The sequence below is a fragment of the Chlorocebus sabaeus genome, chromosome 15, assembly GCF_047675955.1.
Source record: "Chlorocebus sabaeus isolate Y175 chromosome 15, mChlSab1.0.hap1, whole genome shotgun sequence".
NCBI lineage: Eukaryota > Metazoa > Chordata > Mammalia > Primates > Cercopithecidae > Chlorocebus > Chlorocebus sabaeus.
Genome location: NC_132918.1, coordinates 56,546,736 through 56,564,854, shown reverse-complemented (window position 1 = coordinate 56,564,854; position 18,119 = coordinate 56,546,736). Strand labels below are relative to the sequence as shown.

General features: G+C 45.3%; 1 long non-coding RNA gene across 3 annotated transcripts in view; it reads left to right on the top strand.

The window, feature by feature from the left end:
• LOC119625787 (uncharacterized) overlaps positions 1-18,119 on the top strand; it is a 20,675-nt gene extending 2,556 nt beyond the window's left edge. Inside the window, exon 4 of one of the 3 annotated variants that reach the window (XR_005241908.2) lies at positions 17,773-18,119. This is a non-coding gene — a long non-coding RNA (uncharacterized lncRNA). Of the gene's footprint in view, positions 1-932; positions 4,697-5,443; positions 6,629-17,772 lie in introns of those variants that run through there. The other 2 variants (XR_005241909.2, XR_005241907.2) reach the window with 2 other exon arrangements.

The following is an 18,119-nucleotide window of genomic DNA, read 5'->3' as shown; positions in this document are numbered from 1 at the left end:
AGTTGTGAAATTCACTTTTCCAGCTTCCTCTGGACACTCCCTCTGACAGGTTATGGGAACAAGAAGCCTACTGGAGCACGAAGCAAATTCATAGGAAGAATCTGAACATTAGGATGGAAGTTCTAGTGCTCCAGTTCCAAGAGCAGAAGACCCAAGTGGGGGCCTTTCTTCTCTTTGTCCTCCTGCAAACCCCTGTCCCCCCTTCACTCCCTTCTCCACCCCTCCCTTCATCACTCCCTCTAGGTTTTCTCCCCCAAGTCTTCTCCTTCCACTGCTGCCCCCTCTCCCTTTCACTCTCACGCTTCAGGTCTGGAATCTCCATTAAGCACAAAGGGCTTCACGGGGTCTGTGTCTTTAGGGGTTAAATCCTCCAGAGTTGGAGCATTTATGAAATTAGGCCCCACAATGGTTTAGGTAAGAGAATGTTGTCCTAAAGATGCGGCCAGGCACAGTGGCTCACGCCTGTAACCCCAGCACTTTGGGAGGCCAAGGCGGATGGCTCACCTGAGGTCAGGAGTTCGAAACCAGTCTGGCTGACATGGCAAAACCCTGTTTCTACTAAAAATACAAAAATTAGCCAGGCATGGTGGTGGATGCCTGTAATCCCAGCTCGGGAGGCTGAGGCAGGAGAATAGCTTGAACCCAGGAGGCAGAGGTTGCAGTGAGTTCAGATAGCGCCATTGCACTCCAGCCTGGGTGACAGGCAAGACTCCTTTTCAAAAAAAAAAAAAAAAAAAAAAAAAACAAAGGAAGAAGCAGCCCTGCCTCTCCAAACCGCACACATTCCTTGAGTCCCTGGCCTTCCTCTGTGGCCCTTTTCTTCTTTCTGGTGCCCCTGCCGACCCAGGGCTAAGAGGATTCCTATGAATGGTGAGGTTACACAATGGGCAGGGAGCTCTGAACCATGCTCCCATTTCCTCCCCTTTTTCTAGGGTGTGTAACTGCCCAGGGCCTTCACAATTTCCAGTCCTGCATGGAAGACTTGTCTGGATATTGGCAAATACTTGGATGAAATGCAGGAGCGCACACTTGAGTTTGTTTTTGTGTGGGTAGCCATCAGACTGGGAAGGAATGGGGTGAGGATCTAAGAATGGGCACATTCTGACAGGTGAATAAAGACCATTTTGAAATATCAGTGTAACCCCAGACACCTGCCTTTTCTGCAAAGCTACCTTATACTGAGTGAATACTGATATTGTGGATGTGCCATTGCTGCCTGGAAAGATCCTCTGCTCTTGGCAAGAGGCAGCAGGGAACGTGAAGAGGCCCCTGAGTTTGCAGGAAAGGGCCTAGGGCAGGGTTTGTGCCTGCTGGGGCAGGGCTGGTGTGATGGAAGAGTGCCCCCTAGTGAGTCACATCTCCAGTTGCTGGGGTCAGCTCAGCCCAGGGCTCCCTGGGTGGGTCTTGGGTCTGAGGTTGGGGGTGAGGGTAGGGGGAGGGGAAGGGATGTTTGGGACAGGATTTCATCCTGGGACAGGTGTCTCTCAGACCTCTCCAAGAGTGGACTCATGGCTCCAGTTGTGTTTCGGCACTTTCCTCCCATTTCAGCCTCTGCTGGGTTTTCACGTGGTCTTTAAAGAGATACCATCTTTAATATAAACAGCCTCCTATCATTGACATGGGAAAACACCTTGCATTCACTCACCCGTTCACCCTTCCATATATCTATTCCGTCATGTATTTTATACCTTCAATCAACAAATATTCCCTGCGCACCTGCTCTGAGCCAGCCCCTGTGAGTCAAAGGGGGCTTTCCTTCTTGCAGGGCTGGGAATGCCCACTGGGTGCAGGGGAAAAAGAAACAAGTACACTACAAAGTGGAGAGTTACACCTTGAAGGAAGGGAGCATGGGCACAGGGAGGTAGTCATGACGGGCTTCCTGGAGGAGGTATTTCTCAAGCTGAGTGCTGAAGGCCGAGTTGAACAGTGAGGTGTTTTCCCCAGGCTGGCATCTGGAGAACCTGCACTAGAAGCACAGATCCCTGGTTCACTAAAACGGTGAACTGTTGAACCATTCTTGGATGGCCATTGATCTCCAGTCATCCATATGTCCCTGCCTAGGAGTAATCCTGGAGGGAAGGAGGACTACAAAGGCACATGGAAACTTGAGTGGAGGGTGCTGGATATGTTTACTCTCTTGACTGTGGTGTACATATGACAAAACTTACCAATCAAACTGTGCATTTTAAATAGGTGAGTTTATTATATATTAAGTATACCTCAAAAGAAAAAGGGGACAAAATCAAATAGTTCTGTAATGTAAGAAAGCAATCCCCTGTTTTACTCTTCCCCCCTCCACCAAATTCCATTCCAAAGAGACAATTGCTTTAAACATTTTTAAAATTTTATTATTATTATTATTATTTCTTGAGATGGAGTCTCGCTCTGTCACCCAGGCTAGAGTGTAATGGCGCGATCTCAGCTTACTGCAACCTCTGCCTTCCGGGTTCAAGCGATTCTCCTGCCTCAGCCTCCCAAGTAGCTGGGATTACAGGTGCCTACCACCACGCCTGGCTAATTCTTGTATTTTTAGTAGAGATGGGGTTTTGCCATGTTGACCAGGCTGGTCTCGAACTCCTGACCTCAGGTGATCTGCCCACCTCGACCTACCAAAGAGCTGGGATTACAGGTGTGAGACACCATGCCCTGGCCTAAACTTTTTAAGATGTTCTGTGTTTACATTTGAATTTCTATAGAATATTCTTATTTTTCTTCTCTTAGTATGTTTCTGCTTTAGGTGTTATCTACCTCATTCCTGCTATAGAAGATTAGGATTGTACACCACACACACATCTTTCCTTCATCCTCTTGACATAGCTACACAACATTTTTGGTTAAGTTACTATCCAATGTTTATATTATTGTGACTATGTAAACATTGTTAAGAACAGAATCATATACTGTGCTGTGATTAAATTTTCTTTCTTACACAACTTTTGTCTTGATTGAAGTTAAACTTGGCCTCATTTTTCATCTGCTTGGTGTTCTACATATTTAGCATTAAGTTGCGCCAAAATCGACACACATAACTCTAAGTTTTCCTCAATGAATGTAGACCCACTGGTGTTGTATCAGGTCTATCTCTCGTGGCATCCCACCTGGAGAATTGGGATGATACACTCTCTGGTCCTACCAAACAGGTTTCATCCTCAGATCACCCTCCATCTTCACTGTGGTCCTTCCTCTCAGTTCTCTTCTGTGTGGTTCCTCATTTCCTGGGTTCGTTTTCTCCCTCTTTCTGGGTTTACTTGTCTAGTCGCTTTCTGAGAATGGATCTGCAAGAGGCAAATTTTTAAAAAACCACTTGTGTCTCAAAGTGGCTTTATTCTACCCTCATACACTGTTGATAGTTGCCTAGGTATAAAATTCTAGGTGACAAAGAATTCTCCCTCTGTATTTTGAAAGCATTGCTTCATTGTCTTCTTGCTTTTGGTGTTGCTATTGAGAAAAATAACGTACTTCTGACTGATGATCTCTGGATATAAACTGTTTTCTCTTTTTCTGGAAGCTCACAGGATTTTCTCTGCATGCCTGATGTTCTGAAGTTTCCCAGTAATGTGCCTTGATAGTTTTTATCCTTTATTCTGAGTCTTTGGTGAGCCCTTCAATCTGGCATCTCATGTCCCTAAGCTCTGGGAAATTTTCTCAGATGATTGAGTTGTTACTTTTCTCCAATTTATCAGTTCTCTCTTTTGGAACTTCGATTATTTGGATATTAGACCTCCCCAAATGATTCTCCAACTTTTAATTTTTTTCCTATTATCTTTTCTTTTCTGGGAAATTTCTTCCCTTTTTAATTTTAACCCTTCTATACTTTTGCTGTCATTTTGAATTTTCAAGAGCTGTTTCTTGTCCAGGGTTCTTTTTTAAAACATCATCTTCTTGTTTCATGAGTTAATTATCTTCTCTTATCCCTCTGGGGGTAGTAATTATAATGAAAATTATTTTCTTATTCCGATCTTCACATTTTCTCTGTTTCCTTAAAGTTCATTTTGTTCTGTTTGTTTGTTTTGGTTTCTGTTTTTTTGTAGTTAAGGCTTTCCTCAAATGACTTTGATTCTTGGCTGTCTGATCCTATTTAAGAATGAGGCAGTTAGCAGCTGACGGAAGCCCTGTGTGGGAGCAGAGCTGGATTCTTGGAGGGTTTCACAGAAAAAGGGTGGGATAGGATTCTGGCCCTAATATTGGGGACCCCAAAGTAGAAGAATATGTAGGTCGTTTCCCTTGGGCCAGCAAGATTTCCAGTGAAGAATCCTGTGAGCCTCCTGCCTGGAGGCTGGCAGATGAAGCAGAGTGAGGAGGGGGCAATGAAGGGGGTTGGAAGGAATAAGCGTGACCAGGACCCCACCACTGCCATCCTGCCTTTAGGCTTTCCAGATGATAACTCTCCAATTTGGCAGCGAGGAGGGATATGGAGGAAGGGGTTGATCTTCCCTTCATGAAGTGAGGGAGAGGATCTTGGAGCGTGCTCCCCTTCTTCAGGTTCTTACTCACAGCCCTGTTTTGGATCTCACCCTGGCCCACTTCAAAGAGGTGTCTGGTGCCTCCTAAGCTTGTTGGAGATTCTTCCCTAAACGTTCAGCAGGGAGAGAGGAAAGAATCTCGTTTTTCTGCTTTCCCCTTTCCAGAATTTTGTTGACATCCCTCTCCTGCTTCTCCTCTCCTGCCTTCTTTCGCTGAAGGGTTTGGCTTTTTCTTTCATCTCTTGCCTTCCAGCAGGCGGAGTTTGGGGCGGAGCCAGGGTGAAGGTATTCACTCCTCGGTTTAGCTTCCTCTTTCTTTTTCCCACTGAGGTGGCTCATTCCAGGCCTTGTCAGGACTGGTGTGGGCACCTGGGCCAGGAAGCTGGCAGGCTCAGGGCTGTTCGTCTGGTTCTGCCACTTCAGGGCTTGCTTTCCATGCTGCGGGCTGGGCTCCCATACATTCGCCAAGGATAAACCCAGGGGTGGGGATGCTTCTGTGAAGGCAGTACTCTGGATGGACTCTGTGCTTCAGCACTCCAGGGCCAAAGCTAGACCTTCCAAAGAAAAACTCGAGGTCCTGGGTTGCAGAGGCCCAGGGCTAATCCTAGGACCCCAGGGGGAGCATGATGCTCCCTTCAGACACCACCTTGTCTTCACCAAACCTGCTTATCCAGGAAAAGGCTGACCCAGAGCTGCCTTTGGGTGTAATTGGGTAACCTTTCCTCTTTGTATTCGTAGGAGAAGGCGGTGGGAGAGAGCTCTGCCTACTCCAGGCCCACCTTTTGCTGTCTTCTGAGGGCACAGCTACGCTTCAGCCCCTTTGGGAAAGTTCTGCTCTTTGACCTGGCAGGGTTGGGGCTGGAGTGTCTCTTAGGAGATATGATAATGTCTGCTTATTTTGTGCAGAAGCCCTCACAGTGTGTTGTGTGGGCACTGGTTTAAAATACCAGGGAGATTCCATAATCAGTGTTCTTCCTTAGAGATTCACAATGACACCGATCTCTATGAAGAGGCTGAAAATTCCTGCAGGAAAGAAACCACGTATTTTGTTTAAGGCACCCACATAAGTGAAGACAGACTGAAAGAAATTCGATGATCTTAAAGGATATCAAGCAAGAGACAAACTGGAGTACGGAGCCTAACATCCTAGTAGAGAATAAGATGGTTCCAGTGTTGAAGACCACGAATAGTACAGTCTTAGTTAAGATAGTCATTGGCTAAACTCTGTTGGGGATCTGGTGTTTCCTGGTTCCCCAGCTTGCTTTCTCAGACCTTTTTGGCAGGACCCATCTTGCTCACCCCAGCACAAATCCAAAGTGACTGGCGCAGGAGGAGAAATGGAATCCAGCACTTGCACAGAGGGGTTAGCCCTGGAGAGGCACAGAGAGTTTTGTCCTAGGAGTCAGAGGGAAGTATCAGAGAGACGTAGACTAGGCAGAGATGAGAGTACAGGAAGATGGGAAAGACAGGGACCATGGAGTAAGAGCAATTATTAGTGTTTCTTTTTCTTTTCGAGACTGAGTCTCGCTCTGTCACCCAGGCTGGAGTGCAGTGGCGCGATCTTGGCTCACTGCAACCTTTGCCTCCTGGATTCAAGCAATTCTCCTGCCTCAGCCTCCTGAGTAGCTGGGGCTACAGGCACATGCCACCATGCCCAGCTAATTTTTGTATTTTTAGTAGAGATGGGGTTTCACCATGTTGGTCAAGCTGGTCTCAAACTCCTAACCTCGTGATCTACCAGGCTTGGCCTCCCAAAGTGCTGGGATTACAGGCATGAGTCACCGCACCTGGCCGCAATTATTAATATTTTTGGATGGTGTTGTACCTGCATTTTTAGTAAGCTGTGACAATATAAAAGGATGTAATAAAATTCAACCATTTGGGTGTATAATTTGAGAAATTTTGGTAATTATATGCAATTGTATAACCACAACCATAATAAAGATTTAGATCATTTCCATCTATTTGTTTATTTATTTTTATTTTTTGAGACACGGTCTCACTCTGTCACCCAGGCTGGAGTGCAGTGGCGTGATCTTGGCTCACTGCAACAACCTCCATCCCCCAAGTTCAAGCACTTCTCTTGTCTCAGCCTCCCAAGTAGCTGGGATTACAGGTGCGCATCACCATACCCGGTTGATTTTTTTGTATTTTTAATAGAGATGGGGTTTTACCATGTTGGCCAAGCTGGTCTTGAACTCCTGACCTCAAGTGATCCACCTGCCTCCATCTCCCACGGTGCGGGGATTACAGGCGTAAGCCACCACGCCCAGCTTCTCCATCTATTTAAAAGTTTTCTTGTTACGCTTGCAGGCAAGCTCCTCCCTTGACCTCCAGACCCGCCTCCCAGGTTCAAGCGATTCTCCTGCCTCAGTCTCCCGAGTAGCTGAGACTACAGGTGCCCCCCACCACGCCTAGCTAATTTTTGTATTTTTAGTAGAGACAGGGTTTCACCATGTTGGCCAGGCTGGTCTTGAACTCCTGACCTCAAGTAATCCACCCACCTCAGCCTCCCAAAGTGGTGGGATTACAAGCATGAGCTACTGTGCCCGGCCCAGACTATATTTTCATTTATTTTTGTGAATAGTTTGGAATGGAATTGCTGGGTATGTGGAAAGTGTATGCTTAACTTTGTAAGACACCACATGATTTTCCAAAGTGCTGTGCTGTTATACATTCCCATCAATAACGTGTGAGAGTTTTAGTTGCTCTTCATCTGTCAACACCTGGTATTGTCAGCCTTTTAAATTTTACCCATTCTAGTGGGTAAGTAATGGTGTTTCATTATGGTTTTAGTTTGTAACTCTCTGATGACCTGTGATATTGAACATCTTTTCCTGTGGTTATTGGCCACTCACACATCTTCTTTTATAAAATATCTGTCCAGGCCAGGTGCAGTGGCTCACACCTGTAATCCTAGCACTTTGGGAGACCAAGATGGATGGATCACTTGAGGTCAGGAGTTCAAGACTAGCCTGGCCAACAAGGTGAAACCCCGTCCCTACTAAAAAAATACAAAAATTAGCAGGGCGTGGTGGTGTGCGTCTGTAGTCTCAGCTGCTCAGGAAGCTGAGGCAGGAGAATCGCTTGAACCCGGGAGGTGAAAGTTGCAGTGAGCCAAGATTGTGCCACTGCATTCCAGCCTAGAGGGCAGAGTATGACTTTGTCTCAAAAGAACCCCAAAACCAAAAAAAGTATCTGTCCAAATGTTTTACCCATTTAAAATTTTTTTTTTTTTTGAGACGGAGTCTTGCTGTGTTGCCCAGGCTGGAGTGCAGTGGCCGGATCTCAGCTCACTGCAAGCTCCGCCTTCCGGGTTTACGCCATTCTCCTGCCTCAGTCTCCCAAGTAGCTGGGACTACAGGTGCCCGCCACCTCGCCCAGCTAGTTTTTTGTATTTTTTAGTAGAGACGGGGTTTCACCGTGTTAACCAGGATGGTCTCTATCTCCTGACCTCGTGATCCGCCCGTCTCGGCCTCCCAAAGTGCTAGGATTACAGGCTTGAGCTTGTTTTACCCATTTTAAGAAAATTGAGTTGTTTTGTTTTTAATGAATTGTGAGAGCTCTTTATATATTCTGGATGTAAGCTCTTTATCAGATGTATGTTTTGCAAGTATTTTTTTCCCAGTCTCTGGCTTGCCTTTTCCTTTGGGTTGGAGATGGGCCACTTACTCTCTGGGTGACCTTGGACAAGTGACTGCGACTTAGCTTCTCTAAGCCTTGTTTTCCTCATGTGTAAAATAAGAATTTTAAATGTTGCTTAGGGGTACCAGCAACTCAGGAAGCCAGAGGAGCTGCAGCAGCCAGGCAGCCCTGCTTCACCAAGGCTCTTGGCACCACTTGCTGCAGGCACCTGGCACGCACCCTCTCCACCACCAAGACACCCAAGAGGAAGGTTAGCTCAGCTCAGCCAAAGGGTGGTGAAGGAAGAGCCCAAGAGAAGACCTGCAAGGTTGTCAGCTAACCCTAAAGTGGAAAGGAAGCCCAAAAAGGCAGCAGGAAAGGAGAAATCTTCAGACAAAAAAAGAGCAAACAAAAGGGAAAACAGGATGAGGTGGCTAACCAAGGAGCCAAAGAAGCTTTACCTGCAGAAAATGAAGAACTAAAAAAATGAGGAGACCCCAGGCTCTGATGAAGCCCGGAGAAAGAAGCTGACTCTGATTGATATTATCTTCCCTTTCCTAGCAGTGGTCTCTGTCCCTCTTCTTGTACAATCTAGAGGAATATTTTTATTAACTATTTTATAAATGCATGTTTTTTAGCAGCTCCAGAAACACTTTCAAGAAGGAGGGAATCCCTTCTCATTCAACTTCTAAGTGTAAACGCTTTTTTTTTTTTTTTTAAAGGTAAAGTAATTTGCTGGTTGTTTATTTTTCGGTATGGCCAGATAATAGTGGCATGTTGATTACAGAGGGGCTTTGACTGTCTTGGTTGTCAGCTTAACATTCCATAGTTGGGGATGGGTCGTCTATACCCTATAATACAAAGCATCCAAAATGCAATTTGCAGTCACAGTCGTGCACTTACTACTTTTTAAACAGTTTAAATTACTTCTATTCCCACGTTGTTTATAAGTAGAATTGTTAAAGAAAACCGCTCCTTAATGATGGCGCTCCGTGTCAGAATAGTGTGCGCTCGGGAACATCTTTGGTCACGGTAGTCCAGTTTTCCTGATAACTTTGGTAATGTGCTGTGAAAAGTTGACCATTTGAGTATGTGGTATAATATTAAATTATAAATTTGCAGAAATTATGAGGTAACAGCTTATCAACATTTGAAAATATTGACAGTTGATATCCTCTTAAGGAATATTTGCCTCTAAATTTTAAGCTGGAGAGTCACTGGAATAACTAATAATTTTATTTCAGAAGTTTAAATCATTGCAAATGATATAATATTTAGTAAAAACATTTAAAAATAAGGCTGTTCAAGTGCTCTTTTAAATGTATCATAGGGAATCTGAATATCATCCCAATTTAATACCCATCCATATGCTTTAGAAAAACAATACATGAAGGAGTTCTTTTTAAATAAGAATCAGAAATTCTAGTTAGTTCTTTTTCTCCTTGAAGTTGTATTTCTATTCTCTTCCCCCATGAAATTTTTTACTCTTTATATATATAAATATATATAATATTTTACTCTTTATATATAATATATATACTTTTTTACTCTTTATATATAATATATTATATAAATAAATAAAATATATATGTGTATATATACATACATATAATTGCCAGCCTGCCCTACAGATTTCAGACCAATCAATCTCGACGACTGCATGAGCCAATTCCTTAAAATCTCTCTCCCCATTTTATTGGTTTTCTTTCTCCAGAGAACCCTGATTAATACAGTAGCCAAGCTTATATTAACTGTTTTTTCACATTACAGGCAACATTCTCCTAGGATTTTGGTGAAAAAGGAATACATTTCTTGTCTTTAAGGCCCTGAAATTTTGGGGTCTGTTTATTACTGGTCTTACTCCATGCTAATACATGTATTTACTCTGTGATAGATATTGTCCTGGGCACTGGGGATGATAATGTTCACCTCCAAGTTTTGTTGTGAAAATTTAACAAAAACTTATATGCGGGAGCCCTTAGCTTAGAGCTGGCACGTAGCAGGTTCTCTGTGTTAATAAGCTAGTTTTACAAGTGTCCTTATGTGTGTAAGAAGCCATAAGAAGCAGCCATATGGGGATGGCTGTGGGTGGAAATAATGTGCCACTGGACTGATCAGGAGCCACGGACAGAGGGGAGACCCCTGGGCATACAGCCTGCAAATGTGGTAAGGATACCCTTAGCAACTTGCTCTTGGTTTGGTTTCCTCTCTAACTTCTCTTCTATACTGTCTCAACACTCACCTTCTTTCTGTATTAGTTATCTACTGCTGTGTAACAAACTATCCCAAAACTTAGTGGCTAAAACAACAATAAATAGTTATAGCTCGCAGACTCTCTGGATCAGGAATTTGAGAGTGGCTTGGCTGGTGGGGGTTCTGCCGTGGGGTCTTTCAGGGGGTTGCAGTTGAGGTGTTGATTGGAGCTGCAGTTGTCTGAAGTATTCATTGAGGTTAGAGGACCCACTTCCTAGGTGGCTCACTCACATTGCTCGCAGGTTGGCGCTGCTGGCTGTTGACTTGAAGCCCCAGTCCTTTCTCCTCTTTGAACATGCATCTTTGGGGAATGCCCTGAGTCGCCCCTTTCTTTGCCTGGGAAACTCAGTGTATCCTTAAGGTCTCAGCGTGGTGCTCACTGGGAGGAAGTCTACTGAACTTTTGGAAAAGCCAGCTGCCTATTAGGAGTAATTCCATTTGCTGAGTTCCTAAATAGCTTCAATGACAGCTTTCAGGTTGACTTAGGAAATGTCGGAGCCCTTGGCACACACTAATAACTTTCATTCTGCAGGACCCCACTGGTCTCATGGGTACGATCCACCAGCATGGCCCTGAAGCTAGCTGCAGGAATGTCATCTGCATCTGCAATAGGTGGAGGCTCAGAAGAGACCAAGCTCTCTCCACAATCTCCCTTCCCTCCTGAAATGGAGTTGATCCTTCACAACTGGGTCCCCTGTGCCCTTGTAGACCTCTGTCTTCACACCCAGGACAGGGCTTCAGTGATCTTGTTTCCTTGACCAACTTCTTACTAGATGCCTTGCAAAGACAGGGGGTTGGGCCTTTCTCATCTCTTGGCACCCGGCACTTAGTAGCTGTCAGTAAAGACTCATTTTTCTCTACCCCTATTGTCCCCACCCTGGTCCAAACCACCACTTTCTCCCTCCTGGTCACTGCAATAGTGTCCTCACTCATTTCCCTGCTTCCACTGTTGCCACACTTCAGCCTGTTCTTTGCATTGTAGCTGGAGTGCTCTTTCAGAAACATGACTTAGATTATACTGCTCCTCTTCTTAAAAACTTCCCAAGCCTCTCGGAATCACATCCAGAATCCACCCTTTTCTGCACCTCTCCTACAGCTCTCTTGCCTGGTCACTGGGCTCTAGCCACACTGGCCTTTTGGACCCAGACCTGCCAAGATCCCGCCCACTGCAGGGTTTTTGCACCTGCAGTTCCCAGCCTTAGGACTCTGGCTCCACATCTTCTCATGGTTGGTGCCTTCTCTTCCTTCCTGTCTGATCTCACACATCGCCTCCTCAGAGAGGCCCCCATGACCACCCAGCTTAAAACACCCCCAGCCTCGGGCACTCTCTGGCACACCACTCTTCCTGTTCTCTGCATAGAAACAAGTCATTTCATCAGTAACTAATTATTTATGTGAGGGATTGTTTCTTTATGGTCAGTCTACCCTCAACTGAATGTCAACTTGATTAGGAGGGACTTTGCTTTGTTCCCAGTGCCAGGCACAGTGCCAGGCATGTAACATTGACATAAATATTTATTGGATCAACAAATACAAAGAAGAAAGGGAGGCAGGAAGAGAAGAAAGGGAAGAAAAGAAGAAGATGGAGGGAGGCATAACAGATCAGGAAGGCGCAAATGGAGGGAGAGGCTCTTAACCGCCATAGTGGTGAAGAGCCAGGGTCATTGCCTCAGTCAACCCTAGTGGTGTGTCATCTCGATCGTGTGATCACTCACGTCTCTGTGCCTCAGCCCCTCCTTTGTGAGATGGATTTTCCCTCACAGGGCTGTTATGAAGATGAAACAACATAACATATGTAAATACTATCCTGGTGCCTGGCACTAAAAAAGCACATGATTAATGGGGTAAGAGAAAGAGAAAGAGAACACAGTCTCTTCCCCGCACACTTACTGGGCAATTCGTTTGCTCTCCCTCCCTCCCCGCCATTCAGGGGACTGGAGCCCTGGGGAGCATCTGAAACCCAGGGTCAGCCCTAGTTGCATGTCTTCATGTCCTGACACATGCTGGGGTCCAGTCTCCACCCTGTACTGGTGGCTGTCCTGTTTATAGCCAGCAGACTGCAGTGGCTGAGCAGTCAGACTCCAGCTGGGGTTCCCTGGGAGATCTAATGTCCCCAGCACATTCCAGACCTGCTCCCTTGGGAGGCAGTGCCAAGACAGCATCTTCCCTGCCGCCTCATTTCCATGAGGAACAATGGCTAAGGAAGGAAGGTCAGGGGATGGAGAGTGAGTTGGGGGGTAGAATGGGATGGGGGAAGGGGAGAGAGCCCTTGGTGTCTGCAACTGCAAAGCCTTTAATGCTGGAGACCTGGCCGGCTCATTTCCCCCTACACTTGCAGCTGCCACCCACCTCCGGGCCCCCCCAAAGCCCCTCTCAATGACATAGTCAGAGGAGGAGGAATGCTCAGCCCAGGGATCCCAAGAGGAACCAACTCTTCTTAGGGGTCTTTTCTTTTTACTTCTGAGCTGAAGGTACTCTCTTCTATTCCTACTATTGCCTGCATGTTAGTCTGATAAGCAGTCACTGGAAATGGTGGGACGGGTCTAGGTTGGGGGATTGTAAGGTGCTGAGAACAACTCAGGAAAGCTTCTCTCTTCTCTTACTGGCTTTTCCACCTGGAACAAAAAGATGAGCCTCACTCTCATCTTGTGCAAAATTAGCATCGTAATAGATTGTTGTATATCTAATGGTTCCCAGCACCTGCTCAATAATTACCTTCTCATGGAGCAGTTCTTTAAATTCTCACCTCTCTTCACCGCAGTGGGACCTCCCATGTGCCAGGTTTCCCTCACTAAGACTCAACGGCAGTTCTGAGCCAGCAGCACCCTCTGCCAAAGCTGTTCATGAGGATGAGTCGTGTTCTCTGGGAATATCTCCTCTTGCTTTAGGATGAGAAGGTTGAAGCTTCCTGTCCTTGTCTTTGTCTATTATTCACTCCCTTGGGTCTTTTATCAACATCATCCTTTAGCACAACCTTCCCTGATCACCTTATTTAAATAATAACACACTGTAGTACTGTCCTTTTTCCCCATTTTTTTCCTCCACTGACTTACTACCATTCTACCTATTATTCATCTCACTTATTTATTGTTTTGTTGTTTGTCTTCCCCACTGTAATGTGAACAGCACAAAGTCAGGGAGTTTTGCCTGTTTTGTTTGTGTCTGTGTCCCCGATGGCTAGAACAATGTTTGACACATAGTAAGTGCTCTATAAAAATTTGCTGAAGGAGTGAAATGAACTCTTGGACATTTGTTTTTGTCATGGGATGATCCATATAACATTTCGTTTGGTGGCTGTCTACAGGAAGCCACTTTCCCCCCCCCAACTCATTTAAGGTGCTTATAAAGTACCCTAGCAATATCCCTCTGAGTCTGAGAAGCAGGCACTCACAGGATATGCATGTGGCTGGTCCCAGTCTGCTAAACTCTTTTGTGGTCTGAGTGGTCCAGTGGGCTCATATCTTGCAGTGTGGTCACACTGTGATTATTATCAGTTGCAGGTGGAATGCAACTCAGTGGATTCAACTGGGGTGAGGTTAGTATCAATCAGTGGGTTTTGCAGGTGTAATGTCCTAAGCCTTGTATATTAGGAATCATGTTTGGCCATGAGTATTGGACACCACACTAAGAGTGGCTTAAACTTAAGTTAGGGATTCATTTTTCTTCCATAATGCATGAAATCTGCAGGTGGGTACTGGGACTGGTGTGGCAGCTCCACGGCATCTTTAGTGTCCCAGGCTCTTTTTATCTTTCTGTTTCTCCTTTTTTTGCCCACAGCTTCTAGACTTAGCCTGATGGTTGTTAAGATAACCACTGCACTTCCAGCTATCAAGTCAGCCTTCAAGCAGTAAGAGGGCCAAGATTAAGCAGAGCAGGCAAAAGGGTGCCCTGAGTTAATCTCCTTTAAAAAAGACCCAGTCTGGCAATCTTTGATTTTAATTGGGACATTTAGCCCATTTATATTTAGTGAAATTATTAATATATTAGGGTTCAAATCCACTATCTTACCATTTGTCTTTTATTGATTTTACATATTTTGTTTTCCTTCTTTCTTGCTTTCTTGTGGATTAAGTATTCTTATTATTCCTACCCATTTAGATTATTAGTTATAGTTTTCCTATTTTTTTTCCATGGTCACTCTAGAGATTATAACATGTAGCCTTGACTTATTAAAGTCTTAGCCTATAATCCCAGCACTTTGAGTGGCCACAGAAGGAGGATTGCTTGGCCCAGGAGTTTGAGACCAGCTTGGGCAATACAGGGGGACCTCGTCTCCACAAAAAATTTAAAAATGAGCCAGGTGTGGTGGTGCATGCCTATAGTCCCATTTACCCAGGAGGCTAATTGGGAGGAATGCTTGAGCTCTGGAATTGGAGGCTGCAGCGAGCCGTGACTGCACCACTTCACTCCAGCTGGGTCAGCAGAGAGAGAGCCTGTCTCAACAGCAACAAAAAGTCTAATATAAATTAATAATTTTGCCACTTCCAGGGCAATGTAAAGACTTGAGAATACTTTAACTCACTCCCCTCCCATCTTTTCTGTTCTTGGCATGTATTTTAATTTCATATATATTTTATTTTATTTTGAGACTGAGTTTTACTCTCTGTTACCCAGGCTGGACTTCAGTGGTATGATCTTGGCTTACTGCAACCTCTGCCTTCCAGGTTCAAGTGATTCTTCTGCCTCAGCCTCCCAAGTAGCTGGGATTACAAGTGTGCCACCATGCCTGGCTAATTTTTGTATTTTTAGTGGAGATGCAGTTTCGCTATGTTGGCCAGGCTGGCCTTGAAATCCTGACCTCAAGTGATCCTCCAGCCTTGGCCTCCCAAAGTGCTGGGATAACAGGTGTGAGCCACAGTGCCCCGCCTAGTTATATATGTATTTTAAACCTCACAAAATATTATTACTATTCTTTTACATATTGTAATGAGTAAATCATTTGGAATTATTCATCTATTGACCCGTTTTATTGCTTTCTATTCCTTCCTACATCTCCGTGCTTCCTTTTGGAGTCATTTCCCTTTTGCTCCGTGTTTCCTATATCTAGATGGTAACAAAAGCTTCCCATTTTTGTTGGCTGGAAAAGGTCTTTATTGCAACCTTCTCCGCCATTTGCGAAGAACCAGAGTACCATGGGTTCCAAGGTAGGACACTGTGAAGAGCTGGAGGATGTGCGCTGGATGGAAAGTTCACATTCCTTTTTTCCTGGGCATGAGAGGCATCAAGTCAAGCCAGTGTTTGGCTGAAGTCACAGGCAGCTATTTGATTCTGACTTGGACCAAAAAGTCAGATCTGGCTGTGGTCCAATTTCCAAAGGGGAACTGCTCTTGGCTGTTCCTCTTACAAATCAGATTTTCCCCTAGGCAGCTGTGGTGTCAGAATCTCAGTGTCCAGCCTCACTCTGAGCATGGTGGTGTGGAGAAGGAGGATCAGCGGGCCAACCCAAACTCTGCCTTCTCACCTACATGATGGAATAACTTTCTAAGGCCTATGTTTTTCCAAGCGCAACTCATTTGGAAACTGCTCTCTCCTTGTATTCCTCAGATAAGCCTCAGGCCTGTTTGGATAGAAGTGAATGGTCGTCAATGTCCCTGGCTCTGACCATCTCTGGGCAGCTAGAGCGATCCTGGCTGGATTTCTTAGACCCCTGTTGGGGTCTGGCCCAATGTGAATGGGTGGACCCAAGGATCCCAGAGTGAGTTGGGCCATTCAAGGCTTCTCCAGCTGGTATTCCTGTAGCTTGTGGCCCCAGTTCCCCAATCCCTACATTCTCTACTCCAACTCAAGTGGGAGAACCACACCAAGGTAAATGGTAGGACAAGAAGGCATTAGACTGCTTCTTTCCCCACCTCAAAATCACAGAGGTCCCGCCTGCCAAGGTGTGTAACTGCCTATATTGAGGATGTAGGAAAGAAAGAAAACAAAGCACAACTTGTCTCTGAACTCTGACTCTCTCTATGGGCAGGAGCGAAGTTAGAATGCAGCTTTGGTGAGCTGCTAGTGCTTAGCTATTTTTTTCTACAGGCTAAACAGAGGAGCCAAGAGCCTTTCCTTCTCTAAATTTTGTTTTGCTAAGTAAAACAAAAACTCATTCTAGACTGTTCCTTCTGTCTATAACACTCTTTCCCTAGATAGCTCATGGCTCACTCCTTTACTTGCAGGTCTCTGCTCAATGCTGCCTTCTCAGAGGTCTTTCCTCTTCACCCTATTTAAAGCTACAACCACTATCATCCCCACCTCACCATTCACCCTTAAACCCTGGCAATTCCCCAGGTCCCTCCACTGCTTTATTTTTCTCTGTCACTATCTTACTCCATTTGTGCGGCTATAACAGAATACTTTAGACTAGGTAATTTATAAAGAACATAAATTTATTATCTCACAGTTCTGGTGTCTGGGATGTCCAAGATCAAGGCTCTGGCTTCTGGTGTGGGTCTTCTTACTGTGTCTTCATATGGTGGAAGGTAGAAGGGCAAGAGAGAGTGAATCCATGTCTGCAAGCCTTTTTTTTTTTTTGGAGACAAGTCTCATTTTGTCGCCCAGGCTGGAGTACAATGGCGCGATCTCTGCTCACTGCAATCTCCACCTCCTGGATTCAAGCAATTCTCTTGCCTCAGCCTCCCAAGTAGCTGGGACTACAGGCGCCCGCCACCACACCTGACTAATTTTTTGTATTTTTAGTAGAGACGGGATTTCACCATGTTAGCCAGGATGGTCTGCATCTCCTGACCTCATGATCCCTCGCCTCGGCCTCCCAAAGTGCTGGGATTACAGGCGTGAGCCCCTGTGCCTGGCCTGTAAGCCTTAAAAAAAAAAAAAAAAAAAAAAGCAGCAGCATTAATTCTTTCAAGAGTGTGGAGCCCTCATGAACTACACACCTCCCATTAGTCCCCAACTCCCTGTACTGTTGTATTGGAGACTAAGTTTCCAATACATGAATTCTGGGAGACACTAAAGCAGTCAACGTGATTTATCATCTGCCTTCACTCATTAGACATCCGCTACATGAGCCCTGGATGCTGTATGTTTTGTCCTCTGCTCTGTCCCCAGAGCCAAGAATAGTACCTGGCACAGAGTTGGCATATGAGTTATTTATTGCTTCATAACAAATTCTCCCGAAACTTAGTGGCTTATAACAACAATGTTTACTAACTTACAGTTACCATGGATCCGAAGTTTGAGGGCCTCAGTTCCTCCCTGAATGGCCAGAAGTCACCCACCCTCTGTTTTCTTTTCTTTTCTATTCTTTTCTTTTCTTTTCAGATGGATTCTCACTCTGTCACCCAGACTGGAGTGCAGTGGTGTGATCTTGGCTCACTGCAACCTCCATTACCCAGGTTCAAGTGATTTTCATGCCTCAGCCTCGTGAGTAGCTGGGATTACAGGCACGCACCACCATACCTAGCTAATTTTTGTATTTTTTTTTTTGTAGAGACAGGGTTTTATCATGTTGGCCTGGCTGATTTTGGACTCCTGACCTCAAGCGATCCACCTGCCATGGTCTCCCAAAATGCCGGGATTATAGGTGTGAGTCATCATGCCCAGCCCACCCTCAGTTTCTTGACACATGGGCTTCTCCATAGGGCAACTCGCAACATGGCAGCTACCTTCATCAGAAGGAAGAAACATTGGGATAGATGGAGAGGAAGAATAAAAACAGGTAGGGGTTACTGCTGTTGAGCAGTGGGTTCTTTCATACACTGGAAAGCCAGAGGACTTGGGCATCAAAGAGCTTGCCTTTTCCACTTGTCACATGCTCCATTTTCAAGATTGGTTAAC